This window comes from Toxotes jaculatrix, chromosome 22 (assembly GCF_017976425.1).
Source record: "Toxotes jaculatrix isolate fToxJac2 chromosome 22, fToxJac2.pri, whole genome shotgun sequence".
NCBI lineage: Eukaryota > Metazoa > Chordata > Actinopteri > Toxotidae > Toxotes > Toxotes jaculatrix.
The window spans coordinates 10,751,767-10,763,429 of record NC_054415.1 but is presented as its reverse complement, the minus strand read 5'-3'; positions in this window follow the sequence as shown (position 1 = coordinate 10,763,429).

Genomic DNA, 11,663 nt, shown 5'->3' with positions numbered 1-11,663 from the left:
CTAGGATACTCAGCCAGACATGAGAGCACGCTGTGACACATTTATTGTGTCCACTACTACCACTACTCCTGCAACTCCAGCAAATTAGCATTTTACTTTCACAAAGTTGAATGTGACAGATTTTTAAAAAAGAATGTTCTAAAACAAGAACAGATATTTCACCCTCGTCAGATGACATAAAAATAAATTATGCAGGATTTAGAATATTTCAAAAATTGACTTTACAAATGTTTTACAAAGATGGAAATGCACTGAATATAAAAGTAACTTTTCTTTATTTACATGAAAGTGCTGCAGAGTCTCTTTGAAGGGGCTGGTCTGCAAAGTAAATTCATTTGACTTTTGAATGTGCTGTTGATGGACACTATTGTTCCAAAATGTAATGCACAGCACAAATGGAGGAACTACTCACAGCTGGAGAAAAACAAAATTATGGACATGGGTGAGACAGCTCCGGGAGAATCTTGGAAAACAAAAAAAATATGGTATTGCATCTCTGGAAAAAAAACTTTTTGGTTTTGGTTCATTGAAAAGTTTCCAAATTTGAAACTTGCCATTGCTCTCCAAAGTTGCAGCTTGATCAATGTCTGTCAGCACATGCCTTATATTATTTTCAGTCAGTACAAAACAGTACAATATTTCCATGCACACTAACTGCAGATGCAGTAGAATATGAAGGTTAGAACATAGTCTATACTTATTAATTATGCACTTTATAGTGCATGAAATCAGGTCACACTGTTTGCACACACGAGAATGTACAGTACACATGCAGTCATGATCAAAGAAAGGCATTAATAAGTTACAGACAGGAAAGGGACAGTGACTAAGCACAGATGTGACAGATTTATGTGGCACATAAGCCCACATTGCCCAATGCACCAATAACCAACCAGTGCCACTCAAACTGAAACCTTGGCATTTGAATTTTGTTATTCACAAGCGGATATCTGTTGCCTTCTAATTAATTTAGCTGACAAAGAATTTCTGAGAACCCAACAAGCCATTTTCATAAACTCTACAAGTGCATGTCACCAATCATTTCACAGAAAACTTCTAAATGTCCAAGATATCTCCAAGCAGAAGACGTGAATGTTTGCTGACACATTAACACTTGTTTGTGTCCTGAGTGGGTTGTGTTTAAAAAAACAGAGGAGGTGGTACGTGATACAGAGAGAGAGATAGACTGTTGATAACTGCTGTCTGTTGTAGCAAACCACACAGGGCTGTGAAACCACTGCTGAGGTCTGAATAATGAGGAACTATAACTGTCAAGTTCAGACCCCCAACACACAAACGCACACAAGATCTAAAACCCTAAAACCCTATCCAGCAAAGACCATGTGAAACGTTTCATCTGCTGGTATTAAGTAGAATCCCTTGCAGCAAAATGTAGATGTATTTAATCAGAAGGATGTGAGTTACTCTGCAGCTGGTTTGCAAAGTTAATGACTGACAGAAAGGGTCTGAAAAGTTGGATAAGAAAAGCCAAAAAAGAGACAGCAGTGTGTGGAGCGATTGCTTCATCCAAATTGTCTGGACCAGCACTTTCTACATCAACTACAGACACCTGATCAATACTACACACACACACACACACACACACACACACAAACACGCTCCATACCTACACACATCCTGCGTGAATGCCAGCACCACTCGAACACCATGACTCACATGCTCTGGCCTATCATTAAAAGTGGGTACATGATAGACATGTGGTGAAAGAAATGGCAGCAGCGTGAAGAGAAGAAGAAGGAGGATGTCGAGGTCAGTGGGTTCCTTCATGCTCCACTTACTGGTCATACCACAGAATCACTTCTAGCTTCTCCTCCTCCTTCTTCTCTCTCTCTGTCTCTTCCCAACAGACATGCAGCCTTACCACACACTAACGGTCTGAGTCAGAGAGTGGGCCGCTTATGAAATCCAGGTTTGCCACATCGCCCCTCTCTCGGTTAGATAAAAAGAGACATAAGTCAGCTCCGTCTTTCAGCACTCATCCCAACTGCAGCACCGAGCCCATTCGCTGCCGTTATATCTCCACCTGCGTGACTAAAAACAGAGACAGGTGATATACGTACGTGTGTGTGTGTGTGTGTGTGTGTGTGTGTGTGTGTGTGTGTGTGCGGACAATGAGCATCTTGGGTGTGTGCCTGCATGCTTGTGGCCTACTTGTTGATATACGCGCCATTTAATTTTCGTGGTTCAGCTTGGTCAAAACAAGCCGATTGAACAACTTGAAGTGCTTGGCAGATGTTCAAAAGCAATATGGACTCACGACATGAATGTGGCAGCACATATTACTCAGATCAAATGTCAACTCAGGAATTTATGGCAAGAGAGGGCATTGTTAGTTTTGTGTATAAGAAAGAAAATACCACTTTGTTATCCAAATGTTTTGCAGGGAGAAAAGCGAGTAGTCCCTGCATGAAGTGGCACATGGGGGAGATATCAGAAACCATAATCCAGAGCTTGGAGGAACATAGTGCTGCTTTATACAAATAAAATAAACCAACCGCACAATTAGAGTCAAGCTTTTTGGGTTTGCTTTCAGTTAAATAAACACAGAAGAGTAACAGAGCAATGTAGCGGGTATAATGACACACAATTAGTTTCTTCAGAGTTTACATGTTGGTGTAGTAAAAGTTTCCCATAATTTTCAACATTCATGTTTTCCACTAGAGAACAAAATGGAAGCTTGGGATTTGCAGCTGTGGCGCAAAGGCATTGTTTGCAAATGAGCTGAACAGAACATCAATTATAACAACAAAAATACTTAAGCCGCCATTAAGTCCCTGACACAGTTAAAAGATAATGCCTAAAGTTAACATGCATGAGCTGCATTATACACAGCTGACAGATACCAGATGTGTTTAAATTCTACATCAAAAGCATATTTTTCTATATCACTGCACGAATATTTAATGGATGTTACAAGACAATGTCATGTGACATAAGGCCAGGTTCATATTACGGTGTGCACACAGTGGTCAAGGCCATAACAAGAGGTGAACCAACATACCAACATGGTTACTGCTCTTATTAAAAAACAAGATAAAGTCCCAAATATAAACCAAGTTCAGTACAGCCCAGATCATCCCTTAATTTAGTTGTAGTAAATGTGGAGTATTGACCCACTGTAACCTTGTCACTTGTAACGACAAACAATCCAGCATCCTATGAGTCACTCTGCCCAAACATCCCTGTTCTTGATATGTGCAATCTACACCCACCACATCCAAGTGCTCTTGGCCTTTGACCTCACAGAGGAAAAAAACAAAAACAAACCTCTAACAGCAAAAATAACAGTGATGATCAGTTACAGCTGCGTTTGAACAACTCACTCGAGCATGTGTGCATGTTTGTATTGTGTTTGTATTTACAGGATATATGGTGCGTTTGTGTTTTCATACAGTTAACGGAATACATGCAAATGTGCACACATCTCATGTATGTGTATCTGTTTAAGAATGCACATTAAAATTTTGCTGCAAAATACAGAACATTACTTATTTGACAAAGTGTTTTGCTGAGATTGGATTTTTTTGTTTCCACTACATTGATGTTAAACAAAATGAAATAGTGGCAGTATCTATTTTCCTGTCAGTTTTTTGTCATACAAGATAATGGAACATATTCCACTGTAAGTTGTGGTTTTTATCTCTGCAGGATGAAAACAATATTTCAAGTAACTGTGAAATTAAATGACCTTTTCTCTGTATGAACTCTCTGTCCTAAGGGGAAGCAGCTCTATGTTCACTTCCAGCTCACTGACTGAAATGATTCAGCAGAACAAGACAAGGAGAGGTATTGATATGAGGCTGCCTGAGTGTACTGACCCTATAGGTGTAATGTCATCTAGGTGGCGTAGGACTTTTACTCTGAAGGAACCTAATCACTGCTACACAGGTGGTTCCAATAAGGGTTAAGTGCCAGTTGCTTGCACTAGGTATAAAAAGGCTAGGCAAACACAACTCTGATGTTTGAACTTTCGAAGCAGCATAAGAAAGCTATCAGAAAGGCGAAAAAAATCATCCCACAATGCAAGGTCACTGGTCAGAAAGAAAAGAACAGAAAGATTTATTATATTTGAAAGGAAACAGGGAAACAGTGTATGAAATTAAGACAACATGAGCCAAACACAGACAACCTGCTTCAACAAAAAGACTATTAAAATAAGCAAACAGGGCCATGACAAACATGTTATACATGTGCTGCTTATTGGCATGCGGCCACTGTAGCAGTGTTTAGAAAAGGGATTTAGATAAGTCCTTTTTCATGCAGTGTTTGCAATAGTTCCTCTGCCCCCTGTATATCTACTGTAACCCAAAAAGCAAACTGGTGGAGGTTTATTTCTAAAGAAGTTTTATTATAAAACAAAAATCATGTGCTAAAGACCTTGATCAAACCAATTAGAAATACCTGACTGTGTAGTCAGGAGTGTGTAGTGTTTGTCTCTTGTAAATCCTCTCTTCTCTCAACAAACCAATTCCCAGTTTTTTTTTTTTAAAAAGGTTTCTTACGTCACCAGTATCATTTCCTTGTTGGGCTAAAGTTGGGATTGGCATGAAGAGCCTCATGTGCTTCTCCCATTCTGTCAGGTTTACCAACTGGAGGATACTGTGGATAACAAGGCCTGACTAGCACCGCCCAGCCACATCAAAACTGCATCTAGTCCGACCAAGTGCATGTACATTCATTCTTTTCTTTTCTTTTTTTTTCTTTTTTTTCCCCCAGAGAAAAAAGCAAGAAAACAAGGATCTTCTATCACTGTCTCGCGGCCAGTAATTTTCCTTCAGGGCACCCGTGGGAGCCATACATTTTCACATATGGCAAGCTGAGTCTGGATTTTATGGGGTGAATTGTTTTGGGATTCTGTGAGAAGAGATGGAGTAAAATTTTAACTGTCTGTGGCAAGACAGAGTGGGAGAGAGAGAGAAAGAGAGAGAGAGAGAGGGAGAGAAGATGTTTTGATCCTGCAATTTATCTATTGTGACTTGAAAAACTGTTCAGAGTTGAAAGTAACAGGCTGTCTTTTAGTTCACATTGAGATATAAAAAGAGAGTACGCGGTACATTGATGTCAGCCGCTTGGAGATTCTTAGAGTTAGCTTTTGCAACACATTTCCAAGTATAGTGTTACACCCAATCACAACTCCCCTGCACACACACACACTCTTACAGGAGGAGTTGGCCCATTTAAATTCAGTGTTGCCCTCTAACTAAGATCACATTCAGTTCAGGGCTTCTGTTTGCTGAGACAAAACCATGTCTCTTGATCTTCACAGCTTGATGCAATCTTTACAAACTGATTCCAGCAACATAGATGGGAAACTTCCCTGAAATACATCAACCACCCACAATTATACAGAATCTATACTTATCACACTTAGATTAAAAAAAAGAGTCTAAAATGTTTAACTTCCTTTATCCAGTGTGAGCGAATATGAGTTTGTGAGTGTTTCTGTGTGCATGTTACATCATTTTTCTTCCAGTTGTGAGACCAGGCCTTTTAACTTGGCCTTTTAACTTGGCCAGTGCATTCAAGCCAGTCAGACTTGAATGCACTGCCCCCTGCTGGATCTAGAATTAGAGGTTTAAACGTGACAGGATATTGAGAGTATATTAAACATTGTGTTAATTACTTGCATATTCTACTAAAAGCTTATTCTCGACGTGAATTTAATGAGGACCCTGGAAGCCAAATATCTAGTCCATCTTTGCGAGTCAATAACTGTAAGATAAAAATGGCAACTGGCAGACACATTTGCACAAGATTCTCTCACACACAGGGAAGCAAAGAGTGAAAATTTATCTGTACTTATTTATATTTACCCAGTATGATCTTGTGATAGTGACATCATGCATGTCAATGATAAGTACACACAGTTTAGATAATTCAAAGTCGACTTAGTGTGATAATCTTAGCTGGTTAGCAGCTCAAAGATGCGAAACAAAGGAGTAAAGACTGGAAGTAAATCTAATCTGATCACTAAACAAGATGTAAAAAAAAATAAGTAAAACAGTTTTCCTACTTCCCCAAAACTTCCCAACATGTGACATAAAATCAGTGCTCAGTTTTATTTGCAACAATTGTCAGCTGAGGGTTCAGTGTCTGAAACACTGGATGAGGAAGCACCTTCACGATCTTCTACTTCCACAGTGGGTCATGAGATTAATCTAAGGAGTCATGAGACGGTTACTGGAGAACAAGAAAAAGAAATAAGAAAAACAAGATTGTTCTACATTTTATTTTTATTTTTTTATTGCAAAGTTTCATTTCTACATTTTCATCTCTAACTCAGAGACATGCTACCTGTGACGTGACGTGACGTGACGTGACGTGGCATTGCAAATAGCCCTTTATGTCCCTGGCATTCATATCCCCAACACATATGTCATATCCAGACGTTTACTACCACCAGCAGAGTGGTATCTGCATCCAGAATTTGCAAACTACATGAGAGTGTTGATACGCAATGGAAAGATCAGTTCTGGTTCAAAAACACAGACTACAACCTGGAACATGACTTCTGAAAGCCATACATGTCAGCACTTGCCAATGCCACAGCTGAGTCACTGGTATCTATCATCAACCCTATCAACACCTTGCGGGTTATATTATAATCATTTTTTCCCTATGGGGCTTTAAAATTTGGTCTCACTGCTTCTCTAGTAACTGTTAAGGAAGGCCCCTCAGGATAAGCTGCTATAAGTGTGTCATTCTCCTCTAAGAAAACCGCACCCTTGTCTGGGAGCATAACATCCCCATATTTCCCGCTCACCCTCCCACTTTGGGACAAAAGATTTAAAAAATGTTTTCCTTCTTTTAACTCTACTTTTGCTTATTGTGTTGTTGTATTATTTACTTGTTGGCATTGTAGTTTATTTTTCTTTTGGTCTCTCTTAAAACAAAAGGGCATCGCTAATCTCAACAGGAACCGGTAAAAATAAAGGTTATATGGAAAAATAAGCGCTACTCTGCTGCTCCTTCCACTCCTCCCTCCTTCCCCTCTACCCTAAACAACCTGTAAACTTCTGATTTATTGTTATTACAGCTGAGCTGAATCAAAGAGTGGCAGGGGCACAGACAGGAAAGGCAGTGAAGAGGGAGGGGCTGACAGCGGCCCAAGGCTACGATCGGCAGACAGTACATGGACTTTTAAATGGAGTGGACCGATATGGCATTTTAACATGTCTGTCGCAGTAACCTCCATTTCCTAATGTGGGCTGGGTGTTGTCTGGTAGGAAATCAAACTCATTTCAGAAGGTTCAGGGACAAAGTTGGTATGTGCTGTGATATAGGGTTCATTGCATGGGTTTGATTATGACAAAATGGGAGTGATTGTATAGAAAATAGTCAAAAGGGATGTTTTGTAGAGTATTTGCCCAACTCCTGGTACATTCTTGACCCTTGACCCCCATTTTCCTTTCCTGTCCACTTCTTGCCTATCTTCTGCTGTCCTACTTAACTGTCTTGACTGCCTGAACCATATTCCTACTTAAAAATACCAGAAAATGTTAACAATTTTGTCAGAAAGTCAGAAGCACTGAAGCCAAGATCAGGGCGTCCTGCACTGATTACATATTCTTGAGCATTTTATGCAACATGTTTTTCTGTCATTATTGGTCCAGCTTGTACTTTCAGACAAAGATGATGAGTCAAATGGCACAGGCCTCTCCGTGCCAAAGTCACATGATTGTTGTTCAAAAGCCTGGAGAGCAGTAATTGTCCAGATGTTTCATAGTTTTGACCCTCTTTCAACACAATACAGCTGTATATAGCCTCACTGATTGACTGACTAATTCGCTCAACAAAAACCTTCTGGGAATATGTTTGCAATCAAAATGTAAAATCTTTTCAATATGGTGAAGAACAGCTCTGGAAACAGTGATGTTTCTGGCGATATCCTATAAGTTTGTATTTTGTTCACTGATGTGAAAGTTCATCAGTCCAGAGCAGTTAGGAATTTACTTTTTCATGTTCAAAAGGCTTGAAAAGTTTCTGTTTTAAACTGTGTGTGTGCGTGTGTGTGTGTGTACATGCAGTGATGAAATCTCAGTACATCAGGTCATGAGATTCCTGTGTGAATGGAGTTTGACTCGGACTGATTACTGCAACACCAACGGATCAGGTGTGTCATGAAATACTAATAAAGTTAAATATGTTTACCTGCATTCTGGAAGTTACCATGTGTGTTTCGTTGTTTTAAATGTTATGAGTTGTCATGAGTTGTAAATCTTAATCAGGAATATGTTATCTTTCAAGTCAGTGAGAAAATTAAAATCACAGCATGTGTGAGATTTTTTTTTTTACCAGAACACTAACACTTGCACCGTGTCCCCTCGGCCTGCTGTTTCCTGCTTCCTAATGCCCACAGTTTCACACGCTAAGTTCCCACCATCCACCCCTCCGTCCTTCCCCCACAACCACTTTTCCTTCTCTCCATGCAATTGCCTTTGCTGCCTATATCCACTTACTGACTCCTTACACACCTAAATCCCTCTTCTCCCCTCTCACCACCTCAACCCCCTCCTCAGTCACTTTTTCTGAACTAATGCCCCCTTTCATTTTCTCAGCTCTCTGCTCTTTCTCATCTCACTTCTTTCTTTCTATTTTCATCCCTTGCTTCTCCAGTTCTTTCCTCTCTTCTTCTGGCATTTCCCACTGTACACTTCTCATCTCTCTGACACCATATCTACCTTCCGCCCTCCTCCTCAACCGTGAAATCCAAGTCCAGCTGAGTTCTGCTGCGAGCCAGAGCTACCAGATGGCACCAGGCAGAACCCAAACATCTGCATTACCCAACTCGGCCCAAACGGGGCTCCCAAGGATATGCAGCTGTATAAACAGCTTGTGTGTAAAAATGCAAGCTATGCAGCCAAGCACAGGGGTCCTCACCAGGTCGCCATGAAAAGAAATATTATTAATAATGATAATAACGACAGAGGAAATACCTTCGCTTGAGACGTGACTGTGTGCTTGTGTGACAGTGGGGCATGGGAAAGATGACAGAGCCCTTGGGCTAAGATTAGATTTGCTAGTATGCAGGGTTCAATAAGTTACATAAAAAACATAGTCCACAGCAGTTACAGTTACATGCAGTATCAACACAGCCATAAGGACTACTTAAGGCATTTTGGGAGATTTCTTGCAGAGAATTAGATGAGACAATCGATACCATTTTCAGTTTTGCACATTAAATATAAAGCCACTGCTTAGCTTGGGCTAGTTTAGCATTAAGACTGGAAACTGGGGGAAACAACGCTGGTCTTTCTGGTGTGACAATCCTGAGTTTAATACACCCACCCTGCACACCATGTCCCAGTGACTCTGGTGCGGTTAATATATGCACCACTTCAATCATGTAAAGTGGTATCAGTCTTCTCACTTTTGATCACTTCCAGATTACCAGCACAGACGAGAAAAACTAAAATATATAAAAGATGTAGAATCCAAATGGTTTCGTGACAATTTCAAGACAATTTCGTGACAAGTATGGTACTTCCCGAACTTTCTGAAATGCAACTATGTATGTCATGAGAGCTACCACACAAACACACACAGACACACACTCACACACACACACACAGTATCCAAAAAGTCCCTTCTGGTGAAAGTTGAAGAGCACACAAAGGCCAGGATATAGTGCAACAATGGCCAGTACTCAGTTCATGAATGATGAAGCCAAGCTAGATGAGTTTGGGCTAAACCAGGATTACCTGCATGTGGACCGTAACACAAGTAACTACTCACACGCGGCCTATCAAAATTCAACAAAAGCCTGATCTGTCTTGTGTCTTTTCAGTTTTACATTTTGAAGAAACACAGATTTGGGCAGTTCTGTGGTTGTGTGTGTTGAGTGGATTATAATAGCTTATCTCACAGGGAGCCATTGGCCTATTCTCTTTTTCCTCAAACTCCAAAACAACACTCAGGCCCACTTGAGAGTACTCTGGGCTTGGATGAGCTTTGCCTCTGGCACAGAGTCATCGGCACAAGAATCTGGCCACCCTCCAAAGACAATATTTGTCAGAGTAGCCTTGTTTCAAACCTTTACTGTTTATTACATTCTGCAGTCTCTCCTTTTTTTTTGCATCAGAGATGGAGTTTCAGATTCAACCTTAAGATTATAGTGAAAAGCCCTTTCATGTTTTTAATCACTCTAAAAATGTTCAAAGGCTACAGTAAGTGTTTTTAATCAGGCTGCACAGCTGCACAGAGAGTGGAGGGAAAAAAAACATTAATTTTTCATCTGCATCATATGGTTCAAATAATTTTCTTTCTGTATTCTTTGAGACTTGAAGACTTGAAGAGCTTCCACTTTGCACGTCAGTCCTGTGCTGTCTGGATTTGAGAACAATCATGGGCCACAGTGAAAAAATTAACATCTCACCCAGTTGGACAGATAAAGTTCATTTGATTTCATGGCAACTCCTGATTTAGATTTCATCTCTCGTGTTACAGTAAATCTAGAAACAGTAAAAAATAAAAAAGTCCTTTGTTTTTATCATAATCTATTTTAGAGAATAAAGGTGCAAAGATGTAAAATGAATCTACTGGGAAGAATATTTTGCAGTGAAGAATCAAAACTGACAAAATTTAAACCTCCTGACCCTTGCTGCTGTGTGGTTGCACAAACATTTGGCTCATAGAAAGTAATTGGCCCCTGTTCAATTGAATACTTTACTGAATACTTAAAAAACTTCAGAGACAATGCAACAAGCCTTTTAAGTTAACACTTTGGGTCAAGTATCAAAAGGTGCCGTGTGATAGACCCAAATGTGCCCAGTGTTTAGATCTGTCAGCTTCCTGCACCTGCAGGCTCAGCATATGGCAGAAGTCTGGACCTCCCGTGATAAGTCAGTCACAATATTGCAAAGAAACAAGCTTCCCCCGAAATGTGTGTGTGTGTGTGTGTGTGTGTGAGAGAGAGAGAGAGAGAGAGAGAGAGAGAGACTGCACTGAAAACCACTTGACTCAGTTGAACACATCATTTCAAGAGTCTCACCTCAGATTTCACTCAGAATTTTATCTGCTGAGATTTTCTTGAAAATAAAGATTAACAGTAAAACGTGCAGTGAACGCTATTTTTCATGGGTTTTTTTGCTTTCGTAACTACCTTCCCTGTTAAAATTGGCTCTTTAAAATACCACAGGACCAGATTATTCTGTCTTTTCAGCAAGAACATCAAACTGCTTTGAAGATCAAAGTGACGTGTGTGTGTGCCCTCACATCTGAGCTCGTGCCCTCACATTTCTGTGTACGGTGCCAGCTCCTTCCTCTTAGCTGCAGCCTGTACACTGTGGATGGCAGGCGGCCACGGCTCAGGTTCTCCATCATAAAGCAGCGGAAACCCCTTCTGTCCATTGTTTGAACGCTCTCCCGATGGCACACCAACCACAGCTCTCAACAGTGCAGATTTGCAAATGTTCTGTGTAACGTTAATAGAAAATGAGTGCTGAGGTCTCCCTTGAATGACTTTCCAGCACATTAGTGCCAGGAAGCCGTTCATTTTAATGTCAGTGGTGTATTAGCGCTGCTATATAGTGTTTTGACTGTAACTATCCCAGCATTTACTCTAAATATACACACAGCATTCTTCTTCTGCCGAGCGTATCTTTAAGGCATAGTTAAGTAATTACTGGAGATTTTAAAATAAA